Source organism: Lissotriton helveticus, chromosome 9, assembly GCF_964261635.1.
Source record: "Lissotriton helveticus chromosome 9, aLisHel1.1, whole genome shotgun sequence".
Lineage (NCBI taxonomy): Eukaryota > Metazoa > Chordata > Amphibia > Caudata > Salamandridae > Lissotriton > Lissotriton helveticus.
Window position 1 is genome coordinate 994,390,706 of NC_136070.1, and position 25,079 is coordinate 994,415,784.

The following is a 25,079-nucleotide window of genomic DNA, read 5'->3' on the forward strand; positions in this document are numbered from 1 at the left end:
GCAGATTTTAAAGCCCCTCGCAACACTTTTACGCCGCCTTTGCATCACTTTTGTGACGCGGCGACGTAAACAATACGGCCAATTTATAACATGACACATCTAGGGAGATGGGTCATGTTGTAAAGCCCTGCATCACATTATACCTGACACAGGTATAATGTGATGCAGGGTGGGCGTTCCCACACAGGAAAGCCTCGTAAAAGTGACACGGTGAAATCTACAAGATTTCACTGCATCCTTTCTAGGACGCCACTGCGCCAAAACCTAATGCCTGCTTGAAGCATGCGTAAGGAGTGACGCAGTACAATACTTATGGGCCTCAAAATGCATTGCTAGAGTTGTGCCGTGCTTGCAACACGACTCCAGCAATGCATGACTTTTGGGCCAACAGATATGTCAGAATTTCTGACGCAACTGTCATTCATTGCGCCATGGTGCACCGTATTGTAAATATGGTGCATCCATGGTGGCGCAAGGGTATCGCTGGCTGGCGTAGGGGAACTGATGCAGCTCTACAGATGCGTCCGTTTCTTGTAAATCTGCCCCAAAGGGTTTAACTTTCAACTTGATGCCAATATCAGTATTTATTTGGTTTCTAAAGCAGTGGCTTGTGAAAGCTGTCCTGGCAACTGCATTAGGCAGTTCTTCAGATAGCCAATCTACTTCCAGGGTGATTTACGATCCCTATTTGCAGTGTATTGAAGATCTCAGGATGAATGTTGACCTCTGAGCCTCGACGAAGGTCAAGCTTCACTCCTGTACGCCCATCTTTCATGGAGGGTGGTACTCCCAGTAGTAGTGGAAAGGAAAACTTCTGTAATGTGGCTTGCCTTTAGTATATTTTAAGCTGCTTGGTTTTAAAGATTCCTCAGATCTTGGCTAGCAGAGTTCCATAGCTCCATAGTGAATTCTTGATTGATTGGAGCTAGATTTGGGCTGTGTATGGCAGGTTGTGAATAGGAGAAGCACTTTATAAACAAAGCCTGCAAGTATTTATTACCAAGGTCCTCATGTGCTTTAATGATGTGGTAAATTAGTTTGAATTGTATTCACTGCACCTCCAGAAGCCATGGATGTTTTCTTGAAATTAACAGATATGAAAAAATGCACCTTTGCCTTATAGAAATGAAGTCCCATAAACGTTCATTTCAGGGTGTATTTTAAAGCAGTTGGACATAACAGAACTAAAATAAGCATTGGCAAATTAAAATGTTGTAGCTTCTTGTTAGGGGACATGTTTGATAATTGCTCATAAGGCCCTATATGGTCTCAGTCTCATCTAGCTACAAAAGAGATTTGCTTTTTACACACCAGTGAGACAGCTGCTTTCCTCCTCTCAGATTTTGATGCAGTAAACATCTTGGCCTGTGGAAGACTCAGTAGAAGAACTGCTGTGCTGCTCTGCTGCAAGAAGGTCTGCTACTCAGCTGCCCTGCTGTCCTGCTGCCTGAGCAAGAAGGTCTTGACCTGTTTCTTGAACCCAGACAACCAGGGTGACTTCAAGATCTAACGTGCTGGCTTCCTGATTAGAGACCCAGGGACAGAAAATGCTCTTGAACCCTGCACCTGGATGGTGCCAGCTGTGAGTCCTGCCACCTAAGTGGTGTCACTCCAGTCCGCCAAAGTCTGGACGGGTGCTCATTTGTCAGGTCAGCTGCTCTAGCCTGGAACCTACTTCCGCTGTCATTGCGCAGCCTTCAGGACCCTACAATCTTTAGGAAAAAACTAAAAACCCTTCTCTTCTAGCTACATCCAGGTCCTTGCCTCCTTTTTGCATTTCTCGCCGGGACACTCTGTTGAGTAGCAGTGCGCGCTATAAATAAATATAACATAACACAATAGTTAAGTGACTTAGGATTATTTTCCTGAGCTACCATAGAAAAGAAGTCATCATCATCATCAACTTTATATTCGGTTTGTACAAGAAAACCATAAAAGTCAAACAACACCTTAACCCCTTCGCTGCGGGGTATATTCCCCCCGCTGTGCGGGGGGAGGGGGGGCGCGCCCGGCGCCGCTGTGCTGGTGACGAGCTCGGCTCCTCATGAGGCACAGTGCAGCTGCACTCATGACGAGTGGAGCTCGTCACACTACACCCGTTTTTCGAACTTTCAGCACAGCGGGGTAATTACCCCCGCGTGCAACGTTCCAACGGCCGTGACAAGCTCAGCTCGTCATGAGTGCAGCTGCACTGTGCCTCATGACGAGCTGAGCTCGTCAATAGCACAGATGAGGTTAAAAACAGACTCCATCAAATAATTTACCACAACCAATACATATATAGAGTTAAATAGCAAACACTTTTGATGGATCCATAATAAAAACAATTTCATATTACCACGGTAACCCAGATTAATCATAAAAATTCCTTAAAGAGCTAAGGCCCACATGCATCAACAATGTCATTTGCGATTCCTTATAAAAGAAAAATAAGGATTCACTAATAAGGAATAGCAAAAGGCTATGCATGAAGAAATCGTTTAGAAAATAGCGATTTCTAAATATTCCTTAATTGCGACTCGCAAATTGCGGCCGATTTTTGCGAATCGCACCGTTTGCGATCGCAAAAGGCTTTGATGCATGTGCCTCTAAGAGTAGCTATTACCAAGTTGCTTGAAAGCAGTTGTAAAAAGATAAAAACTGGTCTAACCTACCTAAAACTGACTTTCCTAAGAATAGGAATAATAATAGAATTTCTTGGGACCTCATAAAAACTACAAAACATTAAAAAGTTAATCATATCCTTTGGAGACTTTCTGTTGCAGTCACAGGGTAAGAGACACTACCCTCCATAAGCATCAATGAGCTAAGATATAATGAAAAAAGTCCAGTCGAAATTTAGTCGGTAAAAAGCGGTCATTGGCACTTTTGAACTTTAAGAGATAGGGCTCAATGAATGGCACCGTCTTTAACACGGAATACCTATGAACACTGAAGAGAAAACAAGAATAAGACGCACTTTGCAATGCACAAATAAGGAAGCTCGGTGTAGTGCCACTTTCTTTCCTGAACATTTCTACAAAAGCAGTTTCGTCAAAAAAGATTGTACTGAAAATGAGTCAGAAGATGCAGTTTGAAATGCAAGTGGTGAATTTAAAAGGCAGAGAACCCAAAATATTATGTGGTATATACTTTAAATAAGTGCAATATTTTTGTTACATCTTTAAAAAAAGCTGTGGTTCCACATGTTATCATGTCAGCAAAAAAAGCAAATACTGAGATACAGCGATTTAGTCATTAGAAATGTGTCCTAAATGCTAGGGGCCTCATTTATGAGCACTTGCGTCACTTTTGTACCACTGGTGCGTCACTTTTTGTGACGCACCAGCAGTGTAAAAAATGCGCCTTGTTGCGCAACATTTATAAAGTGACGCATCTAGGTAGATGCGTCATTCTGTAAACCCCTGCGCTACATTATACCTGCGCCAGGTATAATGTATGCAGGGGGGGTGTTCCCACGCAAGAAAGGGTCATAGGAGTGACGCAGTGAAGTCTACCAGATTTCACTGCACCACTTCTAGGACTCAAATGCGTCAAAATCTTACGCCTGCCTCACAGCAGGCGTAAGACTGACGCAAGCCCTTTCACACGGGGCTTGCCCCATGTGAAAGGACGCATTGCTGGAGTTGCGTCACTTTTGTGACACACTCCAGCAATGCGTCACTTTTGCGCCATACAGATACGTCAGAAATACTGACATATCTGTAACTCCTTGCAACATGATGTGTCATACTGTAAATATGACGCATTAGGTATGTCGCAAGGAGGGCGCAATGAAAAGTGACGCATCGCTGCTTTCACGCAACGATGCGTCATTTCTCATAAATGAGGCCCTAGACATTTAAACATTAAGCACTTCATAAACAAAATCAAATTAATCAACAGTGTACATGCTAATTGTATCAGCAAAGTAAATATATCAAAGAGCATGCACTGGCTTTAGTCTAACAAAAAGACTGCTTGAAATGTATCAGCAAAACCTAATGAGAACGCAAATAAGACAGTAACTATTAACAAAGTGCTATGGTTCATGACAAACACATGAAAACATATGGCTGAAGGTGCCTGACTCAAAGCCCACTCTCTCTGAGTACTTATTATACTTTTTTGAAGCATTGATGTCATGAGGTTTTCCATACAGCTTTGGCTTTTTGAAAACAAGTATAAAAAGGTGTAGTCATGCCGGATTATCAAGCTGATCACCAACAGAGTCCGGATAGCTGGACATGTGTAAGGAGTTTCACATTTGCCTTATGTACATTTGAACTAATGCAGTCACTGAGAATGTAAGACACTAAGGGGCATATGTGTGAGTCACTTACGCCACTTTAGCATCACTTTTTGTGACGCTCCCATGGGGAAAACGACAAAATCAGATTTATGAGGACACGCAATGCCACTTTGAGTGGGCTCATAGATATGGAGTAAGGGAAGGCTGCGCAAATCGCTGTGTTGCCTTCATTTGCGCTAGGGGGACATTCCATGGGCGTTGCAGTGGGTGTTCCCACACAGCACCAAATAGATTTTGATGCTTTCCCAGATTTACAAGACTATGTAAACCTAAGGATGTGCCAAAACCTTAAGCCTCACTAGGGGAGGTGCAACGAGGAGAAATAACTTTGATTTTCCTTGTTTTTTCCTCTTTCCATGTGTGCTGCATTCTGCAGCACGCATGGAAAGAGAAAAAGTCTCCCTGTATTGTTTTTGGTGACGCTTCCTGCACAAAAACAATCCTGCCAACAACACAGGAAACCTTGCACCATTGTGCAAGGGTGCCTGCGTTGGCACTAGGCTGCCGAAAAGGTGGCAGAGTAGGGGGAAGGACAGGATAGCACCGTATTAGATAAATGCAATGCATCCCTGGCCTTTTAATTTGACATAGGGCAATGCAGAAAGGTGACTTGCTGCGCTGTCATACACCAAATCCCCATAAATCTGCCCTAAGTGCTGTATTAGTAGCAGGTGACTTAATTCCAGGGGTGTAGTAAGGGGAGTGGGGGCAATACAAGTTTTGGGGGCATGGCCCCTCCTCCCGCTCTTACCTGTGGTCATCATGGGGCAGCCTCACAGGAATCACCAGCACCGTCTCCCCATCTACATACATGCAGCAGCCGGGGGCGGCCAATGCAGGGGCCGTCATGGGCAGCAAAAGGTTTAGCTACGCCACTGCTTGATTCTACGAAAATAAAGAGCCTGGACGTAATACTGAACAACAAACTATACATCAGTAGCCAGAGGGATTACAATGCAACTTTCAAAGGAAAAAAAGACAAACAGAATAGAAGGCAAAAAAAAAAAATCAAAAGCGAGAAGTGATAATTCCACTTGACTGAGTACAGTGGATGTCTAAATTAATATATCAATCTTGGTTTTCATGATCTCATTATTTAAAAAGACAATGATAATGTTCAGAAACAAATGTTACAATTAGAAAAAAAGGCTAGCAAGTGAGTTTGAACGTATAAAGAAATATCATACAGATTAATTAGGGGACAAACCCGAGGATATTGAGTTTGAGCAGTGAAAAATGTCTGGTAATCAGGTTGCTGCACCTTTTCCATTCTACTTCATTACAAACATTTTTACAATTTGCTGGTATGAGCAACAGAAACCATCTGTACTTCTTGGTAACCCCTCTAACAGTCTTAAATTACCAGAGAATGCTGTGCCCGAAGATCTAAGATATCCACAGAGGTTCCTAACATTAGAAAACTTCTTAAGACCTATCTATTTAGGTAACTACAACTTCTCTATCTGGCTTCAGCACCATGTCACCCTGTTGGGGGTTTGATGCTTTATTATTTGATTAATCGATTGAGAGTGTTGGTGTGGGGATGACTTGCAGTAACAATGTTACCAATAGTAATTCTGCAACTTTGCAGCCAAAATCCAACTGTGGGGGAACATGCTTCAGGTAATGGTAACACTGGTGAAAACATTTCAATCAGGCTTACTGGTACTTTGTCAATTGAGGCCAGAAAACTCAACAGGTCTTGACGATACCAAAGGGTTTCTTCTTTAAAAGGCAGGTGGCAACATATTGACTTTGCCAAAGCTTGCTTAATTTTACTTTACCGTTCTGAAATGCCATATTAGAACAGTAAAGTAAATTAGTCAATCTGGCTGCAGGTGCATCCGAGGTGAGACAATGCATTTATAGATTAAAAAACTAAGATGACCGCATCCATCCCCCGGAACACCACAATTTTGAAGTCTTAGTTTTGCGGAGAATGGTGGCAGTGAGACAGATTACTGGCATTCAGTAAAGAGAGCAATCACAGTTCATATAAGACCTAAATCTGAAAGCCCAATAAAGAGAATTGTGTGATCAATGGAGCAGTTGAGGGATCAAAAAGATTAAGAACTCTGATATCGTGGCATTTGCCTATTTGTGTAGACCAACCGGTAAAGAAATAACAATAAATTCTGTACTGTTCCACAAAGTTTTGCAGTTGTATAAAAGCCAGCCTTTCCAGACCTTTGGACAAGCAGAAGAGTAGAGATGGAATGACCATGGTTTAAGTCAGTAGAATTCAGAGAGTAAGAGTTGAACAGCAGCAATCTTCCATATTTTAAGAGCAATCTTTATTTTGACAGAATATTTAAAAGTAATTAGTAGCTTTGTACATAAAAGGGGTACTAGTGTTGGCATCCATTTAGCTGGGGATATATCTAGGGGAGAACCTGTAGGGTGATATTTGTAAATGAACCTCTATGGTGATATTTGTAAATAATGTTGAGGAGGAGAGTGTCAGTATTAGAACAGAATTGATCAAGAGAAACCAATAGCTGTATAGACTCCCCCCATATTGAGTAGGCGAAAGATTCTAAGATGATACAATTTCTGATTTTCTCTCTGTATAAAGAAGTTTTAGGCATTGTCGCCAATTACAATATTATTCTACCCACTCACAGGTATAGCACTGGGCTGGTCAGATAGCCAAACTACTTTCTTACAAAATGGCCACACTACATGCTGCATATTTACAGAAAATGTAAGACTCTGCCACACTAATACCCACATGGGTTGACATATTGATTTATGTAACCCACTGATAATCAGTGCAATGCAGTGCTGTGTCTACCTTCCCATAGGAGGACTCTTGTTCTCTGCTTTTTAGGGCCCCACCAAGAACAGCCTGTCAGGAAACACAAGCTCTTTACTAACTCCCTTAGCCGCACATGTGATTAATGTTATATTGGTGTTCTAATCGATAACCTGTATATATAGTCAAATGTCTCTTCGCAGGCATATTTCTATCCACCTAGCTACATGTATGTCTTAGATGTATATGTATTTGTATTTTAATATCAGGCAATATGATTACGTGCAAATTGCTATATTGTATTTTGGTCTCTACCTGTATCTAATGTGTGCTGAACTTTGATTGTGTTCTTTCCCCTATTGTAGAGCTCAGCTTTTACCGGACTGCCATACTTTGATCCAATCTGTTTGTGACATATGTTGCCTCTATACACAGTTGCATGATTAAGATGTTTGAGTTATGTGTGCCATGCACAATAACACTACTCATGCCATCACACTTACATTCATCCTTCTCCACCAGTAGGGATGCTACCAAACAGGTGTGGTGTGGCATAGGGGGCGAAGGGGGGAATAATAAAACAAAAAACACTTACCTTAATACCGCCAACTTTCGGCCGCCGCCTCTCCTTTCTCCATACTCCTCTCTGCATGCAGGAGGAAGCACACAGACTCCCAGAATCCCCTGACCAATCACAACTCTGCCTTACAGCAGCTTTGTGATTGGTCTAAGCACCATGGTTCAGCGGTCAGACAGGGACTGAAGGCTGTGCATGCTCTCCACCCAAGCTGTAATGCAGCCTGGGTGTAGAACATGCAGACTGTGCATAACGGTTTGGCCGGCCCGAGATGATCAGCCAAACCATAATGCACATTTAAGGTGCTGCCACCACTCCTCCCCTGTGATGTGGGGAGCCCAGCCCCACTTGTCTGGCTTCAACTCCAAGCTGAATACAAAAAACAAAATGATAATAACAGTTATTATCATTTTATTTTTGTATTCAGCTTACACTTGAAGCAGTGGGGCGACGCTCCTCTACCTTAGCGGAGAAGCCGGCGATGTTCTCCACATGACTTGTTCCCTGGTCAGCCTCCTATGCAGGTCATAGATGTTACATCCGTGCTCCACTACGACTTTCCCATGCACCATGTCCCTTACCGATATACCCTGGTGGGAAGGGGCTCTAGCTTGACTCCATAGGGCCCCCCTAGTATTTCTGCTCTCACCCTTGCTCCCTCTTAGTAGCCCTCCCGATTGAGTTATTTGGTCCTATGAGGAGATGCCTATGTTCACCTAAGACCTTTTTAGGGACGCCTACTTCAAGTCGCCCATCAGCAACCCAGGAAAATGCCCTATGTCTTCAATATAAGTTGCCTCCTTGAACACCAAGGGGTGAATCATCCAGTCAAAAGATCCAAACTGCTAGACTATTGTAAGGAGCTTGCAGGAGACATAGTACTCCTCAAAGAGACCAAGATAGGCCTTAAAGAAGCCCTGCTGATGAGGAAAACCTGAGTGTCACACATGACTTGCTCTGAAGCCTGCAGGAAAAAATGAGGTTATTACCCTTCTAACCAAGACATCTGGTTTAAATATAGTCACATTACAGCAAGACACCTATGGCAGATGGTTACTTACTAGGCTGAACAATAGTGCATGATCTTTATGTCATGAACGTATGAATCAAAGCTAAAAAGGTCACCAAAATTCTATCAAACAGGTTAGAAAACTGCATAACAAAACTTATTCATAACTCCCAAACAGGGTTAGTCAAAGCGGGCCTTGATGCTGAAAAGGCCTTCTATAAAGTGTCCTGGTCTTTATTTTCTTCATGCCGTGCTTGAATCCCGTAACTTTGTTGTCTCACTTATTAATATGGTGATGGCGGGCTACATGAATCCTAAATCAAATATAAAGATTAACACCACCACCTCCACATATTTAGACCTACACTAAGGGACAAGACAGGGATGTCCTCTCTCCACCTTGCTCTTTTTACTTACTATTGACCCCTTACTTAACGCAGCCCCTGATATCAAAGGTCTCCAATTCGGCATGAATCTATATAAAACAGCAGCATTCACGGATGATATCCTTATCTTCTCAGAGGACATTGAAAATGCTATTCTGAGTATCATTAATCTCATCCATAAGCCTTCAGGGGTCACTGGATGTATCTTAAATAGGGACAAAACTGAGGTATTTGCTTTAAACCCACTAAACCTTCCATCACACTTAGGTGACTCAGGACTTAAGTGACAGGCCAAACATCTTTAATATCTGGGGATATGGGGGCATATTATCAAGGGGGTTTATCTCCGCTTCTTTGGCTTTAAAAGCAAAGAAAGCGGAGATAAAATATCTCCCTATTACCTAGCTGTCGCTAACACCAGTTAGCGACAGCTAGTAGGAGATAGCGACCATCTTGGGCTCCGCTTTGCATGTCAGTGATATTTATCACTAATGATATGCAAAGTGGGCGTGCCAAGATGTTAGCGACTGGAAACAGTCGCTAACATCGCTATCTCCTATTACCAACTTTTGGAGATATTCACGCTAAGCGTGAATATCTCCAAAAGCTAACACCTGCCCCTGAGCAGTTCTTAGCCATGTTATCCAATGGCAGGTGGATAACATGGCTAAGAGCATTAGCTCGGTAATGCATGAATATCGCTGACTTTTCAGCGATATTCATGCATTTCGGCCGATTTTTATCGCTTAGGCGATAAACCTTGATAATAGCAAGGTTCCTAAGCGATAAAAATCGCCGCAGCTCGGCGATAAAAATATCGCCGCTAAACCAACATAGCGATAATTATCGCTAGTTGTTGGTAATATGCCCCATGGTTCTGCAAAGACCTAACGGACACACTACTTTACAATGAATCCCAGACAATCCCAGACCTCCAGGCTTCATGGTCGCCCAAATTTATCTCATGGTGGGATAGGCCTCAAACTCTCAAAATGATGATCACTCCAATAGTGAATGTTCTGTCATTCACGCTACCCTTGAAACTCTCCTCCTTCTTTTTCCAGGAAATAGATAAAATCACCTCAAAGTTCTTTTAGAATGATAAAATAAAGAGGATATAATACAAGTCACTTTGGAAAAGCTTCTCTCTTGGAGGTTGTAACCTACCAAATTGGAACCTTTATCAATTACACTTCCTGGCAACTCAATGGACTGTCAGGCTAATCACAGAAACACCAAATACCCCACGTTATTACAATGTTGATTTTTATGCCACATCAATCCCATTGCATAGTTACGGACACTGCAAATGCACTAAAGTTGCTAGACAAACTTTTGGTGGAATCTATTCAGAATTCCAGATGTGTGTCATTATGGCTCAATCCAAAAATCAATATAGAAGTCACTGATAACACTGCACTTTTGTGGGCCTCTATAGGCATCAGGCTTATCAGGGACCTTTATGACAACGATCCGCTCCCCTTTTCAGCACTGGCCAAAACATACAACTTTTCTAACTTAGACTTCTACAGTTTCTTAAAGATTAAAGTTCAATGTTACTAAACACTCGATTCTTGTGCCTCGTCTTGCCTTATGGCGACACTCAGGACTCAAAGATTTACAAGTTCCCATCCAACCCACCACAACCATCACAGAATTTGATTCTACACACAAAATGGGCCAAACATTTCGACACAGAGACATCTGACCACATCACTCTTGATAACTGGCAAAAGATTGGAAAACTCTCTCTATGCAATAAAATCGCCCCCTCTCTTATACAGTCCAATCCTTTACAATGAATCTCCTTCAGTGGACCCCATACAGACTGCATAAATTAAACTTGGGAGAAGACCATAATTAATGAAATTGCAACCAAGAGCCTGGGTCATACCAAAACAAGTTTTTTTAATGCCAAATCCTTGACTCATACTGGCTTCCAATACAAAACCAGCTGTCAGCTATATTTAACATACCCATAACATTAACCTTTCCTATGGTAGCATGTGGACCCTGGGCCTCAGTGACTTATTTGACCTTGGAAGCCAGCAATATGGCACTGCTAGACCTTCTCCTGACCATTGCAGTAAATGTCATTATTTTCGCGAACGAAAATCATTTAACAATTTATCACATCACACATGGTGAACATGGGTCTCATATCTTAGAGGGGCACATAGGTTACAGTCCAAAAACCAGTCCCCCCCTCAATCTCCAGTGCAGTATGGTGATCCCTAGTTAAATACATAGGGCCTCATTTATGAGGCTGTGCGTCACTTTTACGCCGCTGGTGCGTCATTTTTTGTGACGCACCAGTGGCGTAAAAAATGCGCCTTGTTGTGCCATATTTGCAAAGTGACGCATCTAGGTAGATGCGTCACTTTGTAAACCCCTCCTCCACATTATACCTGCGCCAGGTATAATGTATGCAAGGGGGGGCGTTTTGACGCAAGAAAGGGTCATGGAAGTGACGCAGTCAAATCTATTTATTTATTTATTTATTTATGGGTTTCTATAGCGCTGGAATCGACTCCAACCGGAGTATCTCTGCGCTGTGATACCAGATAGAGTCCAACACTATGCAGATGAGAGAATGGGTCTAGATTTTATCGGTGAATAGCAGAGTTTTGAGTTGCTTCCTAAACTTTAAATGATCTGTGCAGAGCCTAAGGGTCAGGGGCAGTTTGTTCCACAGTGTGGGCCCCGCAACAGATAGGGCTTTCCCTCCATGTCTAGTTTTTTTTACACGAGGTACAGTCAGCAGAAAATTCTCACTAGATCTCAACGATCTGGAGGGAGTATAGAAGGTAAATTTCTGCTCCAGATATGTAGGGCCATTTCCATTCAGGCATTTATGAATGATACAACATATCTTGAACTTGGCTCTTTGTCTAATGCTCAACCAGTGTAGTTTCTGCAGCAGAGGTTTTGATGCTGTTCTGGGGGGAGCATTTAGAACAAGGCGGGCTGCCGTGTTCTGGACCACCTGAAGCCTGTCTAGAACTCCTTCATTGGCAGAAAGGAGTAGCCCGTTACAATAGTCAATACGACTCAATATAAGGGCTTGCACCAATGTTCTTCTGGAGGAGTCCGGTAGCAGTGGAAAAATTCTACGCATCATGCTTATGATGTGGAAGCATGCGCCAGCTACCATATTGCTGTGCTGTTTGAGCGAAAGGTCCTGATCAAGGCGTATCCCCAGATTTTTGACAATCTGTTTAGGCTCTGGAACGACACCGAGATCAGAGGGCCACCAGTCAGGGGTCCACAGTAATTTGGCGTCTCCAAACAGCATTACTTCCGTCTTGCTGACATTGCACTGTAGGAAGTTGGTGGACATCCACAGTGCGACGGCTTTCATGCCAGCGGAGAAGGAGTTTCTTGTTTCTGTGGTGAGGTTACGAAATGGGAAGAGGAGCTGCGTGTCATCCGCATATGACACGGGGATGAAACCATATTTGCGCATCACTCTTGCCAGGGGTGCCACATAGATGTTAAAAAGTGTTGGGCTCAAGCAGGAGCCCTGTGGCACCCCTTTCGTAATCCCCACCTCAGTTGATCTGTATTTACCCATGGTGACAGTCTGGGTCCGATCTGTAAGGAAACTCCTTAGCCAGGCAAGGGCGTTGTTCTTAACCCCTACGTTCGACAACCGGTCAATGAGGATGTTATGTGACACGGTGTCGAACGCGGCTGAAAGGTCTAATAACACCAAAATTACTGAGTAGCCTTTGTCTTGAAACATGTGCAGATCGTCAGACACAGACAGGAGGGTGGACTCTGTACTGTGTTTCGGCCTAAACCCAGATTGAGAGAAGTCTAGGCCGCCAGCTTCCTCAATGTAGCTAGATAGTTGACGATTAACATGCTTCTCAGCTAGCTTACCCAGATATGGCAGCAACGAAATAGGTCTAAGGTTAGACAGGTCGGTCCAAGGAGTTGTGGTTTTTTTCCTGATTGGTCTGACCAAAGCTTGTTTCCACTGCTTAGGGACAGAACCTGTGGAAAGGGATAGGTTAACAAGTTTCTCAATGGTGGGAGATAGGATTCCAAGTAAGGTGGGCATGAGTCTTGCCGGGATGATGTCATCAGGACTTCCACTTTTAATCTGCGCCATGAGCAGGGATACCTCTTTATGAGTGATAGGGGAGAAGAGGTCTAAAGTATGAGAGCCACTATCAAGTTCTGAATCCTGAAAAATCGGGGCTGTGTTTGTAGTCAGGGTATTATTTGTATTTACTATTTTAGCATAGATAAGATCTATTTTATTGCAGAAGAATTGTGATATATTATCGCAAAGTAATTGCGACGATGTGTCTTCACTCTCACATGCTGTGGGATTGGTGAAAGAGTGAAGGACCTGGTACAATACTCTGGGAGAGTTATCTGCAGCCATGATAGTGTTAGTAATATGGGTTTTACGCGCCATTCTGATGGCCTTGTGATATATGCTTAGGGCGTCCCAGTAATGTGTCCTATCTGTTACTAGATGGGTAGATCTCCATATTTTTTCTAGTTTCCTGGCTGCTTTCTTGAGATTTCTGAGCTCTTCAGAGAACCAGATCTCTTGTTTTTTGGCTGGTCGGGGTCTAAATTGCTTTAAAGGAGCAATCTTATCTATGGCAATTTTAGTGTCTTTATTGAACATGTCAATAGCTTTATCGATGTCATCAGGAATCTCATGGTAGAATTGAACAAACTGTTCAGCAAATGAGGCCTCATTAACCTTATGCCATTGTCGTCGTATTTCGGGGATATTGGTAGTTTTGAGGGCAGTAGTTGTAGGATAGGGAGTATGAAACTCAAGGATAAAATGGTCCGTCCAACTGACCTGTGTGGGTGGCATGCATGTGACATTAGGGAAGTTGGTTATTACCAGGTCTAAGGTGTGTCCGGCCACATGAGTTGGGCCCACATTGTGTGGTTGAAGACCTAACAATAAAAGATCATTAAGAAAAGCCTGTGCTTCTTTACAATTTGTGAGTTCACTGTGAAAATTAAAATCACCTATTAACAAAAAGTCTTTATCCTTTTGAACATAAGGCGCCAGATTTTCCAGTAAAGTATTAACAAAGTTAGAGCTAGGTCCAGGAGGACGATAAACTAAGGCTCCTAATCTGGTTTGTTTGGTGGAAAGAGAGGTTTTAAAAACCAGCAATTCGATGTCTGGTGTGCAGAGTTCTGCCAAGACAGAACAGTCAATGTGACTCTTATGAGCAATAGCAATTCCACCGCCAATTTTCTTAGGTCTGTCTAACCGGATGATTTTATATCCAGAAGGGATGGCCAATGTAATGGAAGGAGTAGAATGGGGTTTAAGCCACGTTTCGGTCATGAAACAGTAGTCAGGTGCATTTGTGGAAATAATATCCCAGACTTCAGAGGTATGCTTAGGTAGGGAGCGTACATTACAGAGAATGTTTTTATGACCGGTGATTTTGGATGTTGTAAGTGGCGGTGTATAACTAGTCACAGATCTATCAGTAATAGACTGGGATTTGCAATATAAACAAGAAAAAGGATCTTCAATGATTGGTTTAAGGGCCCCGTGACAGTCAATCCTCTGTAAATCCTTTAGTACCTGGGCTGAGTATGTGATCCTAGCAGGGAGCGGGACAAGCGGGAGAATGGAAGAGACCGCCATGGCCCCTGGCACCGTCCTGGCGCGGACGGGCGCAGACGGGCAGGTCTTTGGCTTGTCTTCGGCGCGTCTATAAGATTTCACTGCGCCATTTCTTGGCCGCTAATGCGTCAGAATCTTACGCCTGCTTCATGGCAGGCGTAAGACTGACGCAGGCACTAACAACATGGGACTTGCCCATTTGAAAGGATGCATTGCTGGAGTTGCGTCACATTTGTGACACACTCCGGTAATGCGTCACTTTTGCGCCTACAGATACGTCAGAAATACTGACGTATCTGTAACTCCTTGCGACATGATGCGTCATATTATAAATATCATGTCGCCAGGAGGGCGCACTGAGAAGTGACGCATCGCTGCTTTCCCGCAGCGATGCGTCATTTCTCATAAATGAGGCCCATACATTTTAATATGTAATGCCAAGCAGCTCAATTTCTAACAGGTACCCGAACCTGAACACTCACACTCTTAGGTAGCAGATAGCCCACTCACCCCCACTCCCCACCCTTCCCCCTCAGTTCTTTTTCATGTTTGGTCTCTCTTGACTATTAAGGGGATACATCATTATGATATACGCCTCGTGGCACAATACACGTGTTAGACATTAAACATACAAGCTCTGTTCCCATTTGCTTACATAATCCTCTTGACTCCCTGCAAAAGGGTGTTTGTAATGTGGGTATCAAGATCCGCATCGTGTTCATACTTGTGACTTGTACATCTTAACTCCAACTCGATTGATTCTTTTACCTAACCATCATTGATTTCGCAGGCATACGTCTTTCCAGATCAACAACGCGTTGCATGTAATATGCATTTCTTGTATCATGCATTACTGATTTGATGTGGGTATTATAGACGCCTCAACTGTAAAGTCTGCAACAGAAAAACACCAATAGAACAATGAAGGAATTCAAAATCAAACAGTACATTGCTCCTAACACCATTCAGGCTGTGTATGTTCTGGAGAGCCTCTGCAAAATTGGTATGTGGGGAGCGAGGATTGGCCAGACACTGGAGGGAACATCATGGATGTGACTGCAAACACGTTTATTATTTTGAGATCACTAAGGTTGAAAGTAATAATAGAGGTGGAAACACAGAATTGTAATTGAAAAAATTGGAGTCCTATTATATATCACTGCTAGATAGATATGTGGAAGGACACTGAATAATGAGATGTCTGTACATTTACACTAAAACATTATTTATTTTTATTTTTATGTGACCAATAATAACATATCTGTGTCATTAATTGAGATTGTCAATAATATTTCTAATAGTGTTGTATAGTGCGAAGCAGAATGAATTGGGTTATGAAAAGGGAAAGAAGGAAATAAAGAGACAACCGCAGTGTTTGGTGTAAGATTACATTGCCTTTTCTTGTTCGATTTCGTATTACCAACTCAATGTCTGGGGATGGTATGTATGTCGGACTGCATCATGCACTGAGTTTTTAAAATTTTAAGTATTTACAATCTTTGAATGACTTAGGGCTATGCTTCATCGTTTCCATGTTTGCCATTTGCAAAATAAATGTTTATCACTCACCCAGTGGATAATAACAGCTGGGAGCATCTCACTGTGCTAGGTTTCAAGTAGAATCCTATGAACCCTTTGATTTTTACCTTTTAATTTGGAAATCTAACTGTGTAAGTTTTGAGCCAACTTTCCATGGGGCATATCATCAAGGGCCATTTCGCCACTTTTTTGGCTGTAAAAGCCAGAAAACCAGCGAAAATGATATCACCCTATTTACTAGGCGGCGCTAAAATGCATTAGCGCATATTAGCAGCCGGATTCCTAACGTCTTTCATCTCCAATGAGATGCAAAGTAGGCGTTCCCATGAATATACAACTTGGAAGAAGGCGCCACCACAACATCGCTGTATTTACAAAGCGGCCCTGGACTTAAGGAGCGATATAAAAACTCCCACTAACCGCGGATATCACCGATAATTTCCGTCTGCAAAATTCTTGACTTAGCCATGTGCATAATGGGAGGAAGATTATAAAGTTACTTCCACTTCTCCCCATTTACAACATTTTCTTGAGCGCAGTTCTCACATCGCTGGTTTTCATGCGATATTGATGGAAATCGCCGTATATCACCGGATTTCACATCGCCTGTTAGCAAATCATTGAAAATATGCCTCTAACATGGCAATGTGATCCAGCTATATACGGTGATAATGAGAAACGCGCTAGAAGCATTTAGCGATATTTATCGCTCGTTGTTGATAATATGCCCCTACATACGTTACCAGTTCTTTCCACTCATTGTCTTAATGTATGTCTGAGAATTGAAAGTTTTCATACCTGTTAAGAACATCCATTTTTGTGTTAGATACCACCAGCTTAAAGACCTTGGGGCATATTATCAAGAACGGTGTTAAAATTATCGCCAGTTTAGCGGCAGAAAACTGCCACTAAAGCGGCGATAATGGGCTTGATAATATGCCCTGGAGAATTCCAATAGAAGCCCATGTTCACACCAGAACATGGACTTCTATTGAAATTCTCAAGGGCATATTATCAAGCCCATTATTACTGCTTTAGCGGCAGTTTTCTGCCAATAAACCAGCGATCATTTTTTACGCCGTTCTTGATAAAATGCCCCCTTGATCTATAATTTCTATTTTACTTTGAGTGTATTTTGCACAGTAGGGTTCTTTGTAAACAAATTCATACCTTCTTTCATAGTGTGTGTGAGTGTGTGTCTGTGTGTGTGTTTCTATGCATGTGTGTGTGAGAGATGAAGCGAGGGAAAGAGAGAGAGAAAGAGAGCATGTGTGTTTGTGTGCCTTCTTTGTGGGTATATGTGTGTATATGTCTGACCATCTCGTGTTGACCAGCTCTTTTGTGTTTTTTGATTGTGCCACCAATGATTTTAGATAGGTCTAGGATATTGGAAGTATTCAAGTCAGGAGAGCTAGTGGAAGCCATTTTGACTGCCTGATTATTGCATCCATCTTCTTACAAATCTCTGACAGGCCCTTGTCTTTGACTGTGTTGCTGCATTTCAGGTTACAAAGATTCTGGGGCATATTATCAAGAACGGCGTTAAAATTATCGCCGGTTTGGCGGCAGAAAACTGCAGCTAAAGCGTCGATAATGGGCTTGATAATATGCCCTGAAGAATTCCAATAGAAGCCCATGTTCACACCAGATTTCTATTGGAATTCTCAAGGGCATATTATCAAGCCCATTATCGCTGCTTTGCAAAAACAACAATTGATGGGCAGAATGCAGAACAATGTCATACATTCACCCCAGTACAGAGATCTGGGCCTAAATCCATCATTTTTTTGCACTCCACACCACCCCAGGTCAGCCATGGCCATATACAAATCAGCCTTGACCCTGTGCCTCATGGGAACAGTCCAGCCTGAACCGCAAAGCCATGTCTTTCCTGGACCGGAATCAAGCATCCAAGGACCGGTTTCTGCCTATCAGCCGTCATCAGCCTGGATAGCTTGACTCCAGTGGTGTGGAGAGCATGGGACTCACGTCTGAGCATACCCATCCCACTCGGGGTGACAAATGCAAAAACAACAATTGATGGACAGAATGCAGAACAATGTCATACATTCACCCCAGTACAGAGATCTGGGCCTAAATCCATCGTTTTTTTGCCTTCCACACCACCCCAGGTCAGACATGGCCATATGCAAATCAGCCTTGACCCTGTACCTCATGGAAACAGTCCAGCCCGAACCGCCAAGCCATGTCTTTCCTGGACCGGAATTAAGCATCTAAGGACCAGTTTCTGGCTATCAGCCGTCATCAGCCTGGATAGCTTGACTCCAGTGGTGTGGAGAGCATGGGACTCACGTCTGAGCATACCCATCCCACTCGGGGTGACAAATGCAAAAACAACAATTGATGGACAGAATGCAGAACAATGTCATACATTCACCCCAGTACAGAGATCTGGGCCTAAATCCATCGTTTTTTTGCACTCCACACCACCCCAGGTCAGACATGGCCATAAGCAAATCAGCCTTGACCCTGTGCCTCATGGGAACAGTCCAGCCCGAACCGCCAAGCCATGTCTTTCCTGGACCGGAATTAAGCATCTAAGGACCAGTTTCTGGCTATCAGCCGTCATCAACCTGGATAGCTTGACTCCAGTGGTGTGGAGAGCATGGGACTCACGTCTGAGCATACCCATCCCACTCGGGGTGACAAATGCAAAAACAACAATTGATGGACAGAATGCAGAACAATGTCATACATTCACCCCAGTACAGAGATCTGGGCCTAAATCCATCGTTTTTTTGCACTCCACACCACCCCAGGTCAGACATGGCCATAAGCAAATCAGCCTTGACCCTGTGCCTCATGGGAACAGTCCAGCCCGAACCACCAAGCCATGTCTTTCCTGGACCGGAATCAAGCATCCAAGGACCGGTTTCTGGCTATCAGCCGTCATCAGCCTGGATAGCTTGACTCCAGTGGTGTGGAGAGCATGGGACTCACGTCTGAGCATATCCATCCCACTCGGGGTGACAAATGCAAAAACAACAATTGATGGACAGAATGCAGAACAATGTCATACATTCACCCCAGTACAGAGATCTGGGCCTAAATCCATCGTTTTTTTGCACTCCACACCACCCCAGGTCAGACATGGCCATATGCAAATCAGCCTTGACCCTGTGCCTCATGGGAACAGTCCAGCCCGAACTGCCAAGCCATGTCTTTCCTGGACCGGAATCAAGCATCCAAGGACCGGTTTCTGGCTATCAGCCGTCATCAGCCTGGATAGCTTGACTCCAGTGGTGTGGAGAGCATGGGACTCACGTCTGAGCATACCCATCCCACTCGGGGTGACAAATGCAAAAACAATTGATGGACAGCATGCAGAACAATGTCATACATTCACCCCAGTACAGAGATCTGGGCCTAAATCCATCGTTTTTTTGCACTCCACACCACCCCAGGTCAGACATGGCCATATGCAAATCAGCCTTGACCCTGTGCCTCATGGGAACAGTCCAGCCCGAACCGCCAAGCCATGTCTTTCCTGGACCGGAATCAAGCATCCAAGGACCGATTTCTGGCTATAAGCCGTCATCAGCCTGGATAGCTTGACTCCAGTGGTGTGGAGAGCATGGGACTCACGTCTGAGCATACCCTTCCCACTCGGGGTGACAAATGCAAAAACAACAATTGATGGACAGAATGCAGAACAATGTCATACATTCACCCCAGTACAGAGATCTGGGCCTAAATCCGTCATTTTTTTGCACTCCACACCACCCCAGGTCAGACATGGCCATATGCAAATGAGCCTTGACCCTGTGCCTCATGGGAACAGTCCAGCCCGAACCGCCAAGCCATGTCTTTCCTGGACCGGAATCAAGCATCCAAGGACCGGTTTATGGCTAAGGCAGTTCGGGCTGGACTGTTCCCATGAGGCACAGGGTCAGACTGATTTGCAGATGGCCATGTCTGAACTGGGGTGGCAGAGTGGGCTAAAGAACGGTGATGGATTAAACCCAGATCTGTTGACTGGGTGTGAGTGTTTGATTGGTTCAGATGCTCCGTCCATCACCACCCCCTTTTGTACCACTTTGTTCGCCATAAGTTGGCAGGGTATGCTCAGACGTGAGTCCCTTGCTCACTTTGCCACTGGATTCAAGCAAACCGGGCTGAAGACGGCTGAAATGCCAGAAACAGGTCCCCGGAAGCTTGTTTCCAGTCCAGGGAAGGCATGGCTTGGCAGTTCGGGCTGGACTGTTCCCATGAGGAACAAGGTCAGACTGATTTGCAGATGGCCATGTCCGAACTGGGGTGGCAGAGTGGGCTAAAGAACGGTGATGGATTAAACCCAGATCTGTTGACTGGGTGTGAGTGTTTGATTGGTTCAGATGCTCCGTCCATCACCACCCCCTTTTGTACCACTTTGTTCGCCATAAGTTGGCAGGGTATGCTCAGACGTGAGTCCCTTGCTCACTTTGCTACTGGATTCAAGCAAACCGGGCTGAAGACGGCTGAAATGCCAGAAACCGGTCCCCGGAAGCTTGTTTCCAGTCCAGGGAAGGCATGGCTTGGCAGTTCGGGCTGGACTGTTCCCATGAGGCACAAGGTCAGACTGATTTGCAGATGGCCATGTCTGAACTGGGGTGGCAGAGTGGGCTAAAGAACGGTGATGGATTAAACCAAGATCTGTTGACTGGGTGTGAGTGTTTGATTGGTTCAGATGCTCCGTCCCTCACCACCCCCTTTTGTACCACTTTGTTCGCCATAAGTTGGCAGGGTATGCTCAGACGTGAGCCCCTTGCTCACTTTGCCACTGGGTTCAAGCAAGCCGGGCTGAAGACGGATGAAATGCCAGAAACCGGTCCCGGAAGCTTGTTTCCGGTCCAGGGAAGGCATGGCTTGGCAGTTTGGGCTGGGCTGTTCCCATGAGGCACAGGGTCAGACTGATTTGCAGATGGCCATGTCTGAACTGGGGTGGCAGAGTGGGCTAAAGAACGGTGATGGATTAAACCCAGATCTGTTTACTGGGTGTGAGTGTTTGATTGGTTCAGATGCTCCGTCCATCACCACCCCCTTTTGTACCACTTTGTTCGCCATAAGTTGGCAGGGTATGCTCAGACGTGAGTCCCTTGCTCACTTTGCCACTGGATTCAAGCAAGCCGGGCAGAAGACGGCTGAAATGCCAGAAACCGGTCCCCGGAAGCTTGTTGCCGGTCCAGGGAAGGCATGGCTTGGCAGTTCGGGCTGGACTGTTCCCATGAGGCACAGGGTCAGACTGATTTGCAGATGGCCATGTCTGAACTGGGGTGGCAGAGTGGGCTAAAGAACGGTGATGGATTAAACCCAGACCTGTTGACTGGGTGTCAGTGTTTGATTGGTTCAGATGCTCCGTCCATCACCACCCCCTTTTGTACCACATTATCGCTGCTTTAGCAGCAGTTTACTGCAGCGAAACCGGTGATAATTCTTAACGCCATTCTTGGTAATATGCCCCCCTATGTTTTGGCAGGTGAGCTATTCAAGCCGACACAAACCTGTCATGCCCTCCCATTAAACAGCAGACCTGCGCGCAAGACAACCAGCCCTTGCATGCCCATGTCAGAGACCGCAGAGCTATCAGGCAGGTCACACATCTCCTGCATGTCCTCAATTAGGAGAGCAAAATTATCCCTATGGGTGATCCAGTTCTTATCAGCTCTTTTGTTGAAAATCAGAACCATGTGAGATAGGACAGTCTCTACTCAGTTACCCACATAATATAGCCTCTTGACCTTCACAGCAAATCTATGCTTTCAGTCACCCAGATTCTGCAGGAATTGGTTGTATGCTTCAGAGTATTTCTCAAGTTAAACTTTTGTTGCAGGCTTTCGTATCTTCCATCTCTCTGTTCATTCAGGTTTTAGAGGGTCTGGTGATAAATAGTAGACATTTCAGGTAACACGTGTTGTCAGGGACCGACCTTAGAAGGCAAAGGTATCATGCAAGTCAGAAAACTCTGATAGTCCACAGCCATACTTGTGCATTTATATAACTTTTTTTCTTAAAGACTTTATGGCATATTTTTCCTGCTAGCTCAACCTTTGGACATCAGACAAATCTTTGTGTTACTGAATGCAGAGCTTATTGCTGCAAACGCCATGGTCCAAAGTAAATTAGGGTTTACTACTGGTGAAAGGCAAATATTTAGGAATGAGAAAAGGGGCTATGAATCTACTCTTTCTTTTGATATGTGTGTGGTGGAATATAATTAAGCCTGGGCAGGGTTTGCGGAGCCGTGCTGGTTACAGAAGTCCACAGTGCATTGCGCCGTCGCTCATACGGATGGAGTTGCTAGGCAAAGCCCTTTTGCATAGTGTTTCTATGTCAAACCCAACGTTGAGTGGGTCCTTGCGTTTAAAACACATGCAAACAGCACCAAGCGGTTTGCATGGACGTGGACATCTTGTTTTCTCTGTACTGTTCATGGTGCTGGTCCTATTTTTGAATCTTCTCCTAATCTTTTCAATCCTCCGCCCTCCTAATTATTCTAACCCTCATTTCTTTAAAATTATATTATTGTGTGTTTTTGTGTCTTTGTATTTTGCTTTTTTCAATGTTTTAATTTTTGTGTGATTTTTTTTTACTTTGTTTATTTTTCTTTTATTTCCTTTGTCTTTTGTTTCCTTCCTTCCTTCCCACCCCCCATTGAGCGCTAGGTCAGAGCAGGGTGAGCAGAAGAGCGGTGGTTGCAGGCCCCCATAATTGCGAGCACCCGCCTACCCTGTGGACGGCTGCACCACCAAGATGTGCTTCCCCTTGCTATCTTTAGTGAGGTGGAGGTGGCAGCTCAAGTGTTTCTTGTGTAGCACTGATAAAGCGGCGTACCAACGATACTCCACTACCGTATACTCACCTTGGCCCATAAACACACAAACACAATTGAGTGAACCACTGGAGTCAAAGTTTATAATTTTTTCCACAGTTTTCTAGATTAGGTATTCAATACTCCTAACTAACTTTTCACTGATCAATAAGTTATTCCTCTGGTCGCTGAACGATTAGTTGAACTAGTTGATTTTGAAAATGACATAAGCTAACTTCTCTATCTCAGTGTAAATAACCACAGACTCAGGAAAAGTTTAACATTTTTATTTAAATTTCAAACGCACCTGCACCATCTCAAATACACAGTGCAGTCACCATCATTCTTAGGAGAGAAAATTCAATTAATTCATCAAACCACATACTTTGAACTTATGCAATGATCAATGTGCAGAAAAAGGGAGGACAGAGAGAAAAGAACATCTGCGAATAACATGAAAATATAATTACCAAGAATGGTGCAAAGACCAACCCCATGGCCAAAGGGCTGGTAAGGGTCCCCCGGGATAGATCAGGCGACAAAGACTTAAGGACAGGAATCAGGACAGGATAGATGACCTCTCTAGAATATCAACAATTGCGTAGCACCCCTCTCTGACACTCTCTTACTCCTCGAGATTCTTCAGCGATCTTCTTATCTAACCCAATTAAATTAGGATAGAAGGTTCTGTATTCGGCTTTTTATCAGCATCTCACAGCGTCTCTCCCAGCAACAGCATCCCAAATCGCACGCTAACTAAGTATCTAAGGCTATCTCAATTATACCTTTCGTTCTTCATGTGCCACCCACTAAAGTTTCGATATCATAAGAATACGAGATCTAATTGGTCAGGCAAGGGGGGAGATCATCACACCGTGCTGACATGTCATCTAAATCTGTTTGTCCACTGTTCATAAACCCATCCCCTTAATTTTTATTCAAAATGTTATTTCACAAATGCATTCACGTTTTATTTGCAAAATATTTGTTAAGAGTCTGAATACAAGTCCACATCGTTGAACTTTTCACCATCCTTTCCCAAGATAGGACACTTTGCGACCTTGGCTTTCGTTCAGCTTCTAAGTCATCATTCTGGGTTAACTTTCAGTAGTCATGCACAGTCGTCATGTGACTCAGCTTACTTCAGTTATACATGAGAGGCCCAAATATGCACTAGAAATAAAGTCAGAAAGACAAATGTCACTTTCACAAATAAATGGTTTCACTGTATACCAACCACCTCTTCTCTATCCCAGTTTATTTATTGGACTTATCCCCATGTTAGCTTTAGTAAAAACCACTTGATTGCCAAGCACGTGAGTCTTCAAGATTCCATTTTAGTGTCTTATGCTCACTGCGTAGATGCAGTTGACCCATGCGCAATCAAGATTCCCTGTTTAAAGCAGTTTTAGTCCTTCATTCATGTTATTATCATTAGTAAACACATACGCAAGCTTCACTAACTGGCATATTTGTGTTTTACACAAAACAATTTTAATAACTTGTCAGTGAGTTAAAGGAGCAGATTGCTTCCGAGCAAGTCTCTTTTCTATGAGTCCTTGCTCCATCAGCACCACCTTCCCTCAATGCTGGTTAATGAGACAGAATATTGAGGTCAAACAAATTCAAACTGCATGAATATCGAGTTGGAAATATTGTGGAGTGGAAATATCGAGTGCAAGAATATCGTTGTCAAGAATATCGATTTGAAGGTAAGTAAAATCAAATTAAGAAATATAGAAGTCATTAATAGCATTTGCAAAAATATAGTTGTGTATTATTTTGTCTAAGTCTTCTTTATGTTTTTTAATATATGTGTTAAATTTTTATTAATTATTAATTTTATTTTAATAAAATGTTGCATTTTTTAGTTCCATAGTTGGGTGTGGGTTTATAGGGGAATAGGGTAGGAAATAATTATAATGCAGTAATGATTATTTTTGTAATACTATTTATTTAATTGAGATTTTATAGTGTTTATTGTGGGAAGTAATTTATTATTAATTGATTATTAATTGGTGGTTAATTAATATTAATTAATCGGTCATTAATTATGGTAGTTGTGTGAATATTTTAGATGCAGGTTGTGGG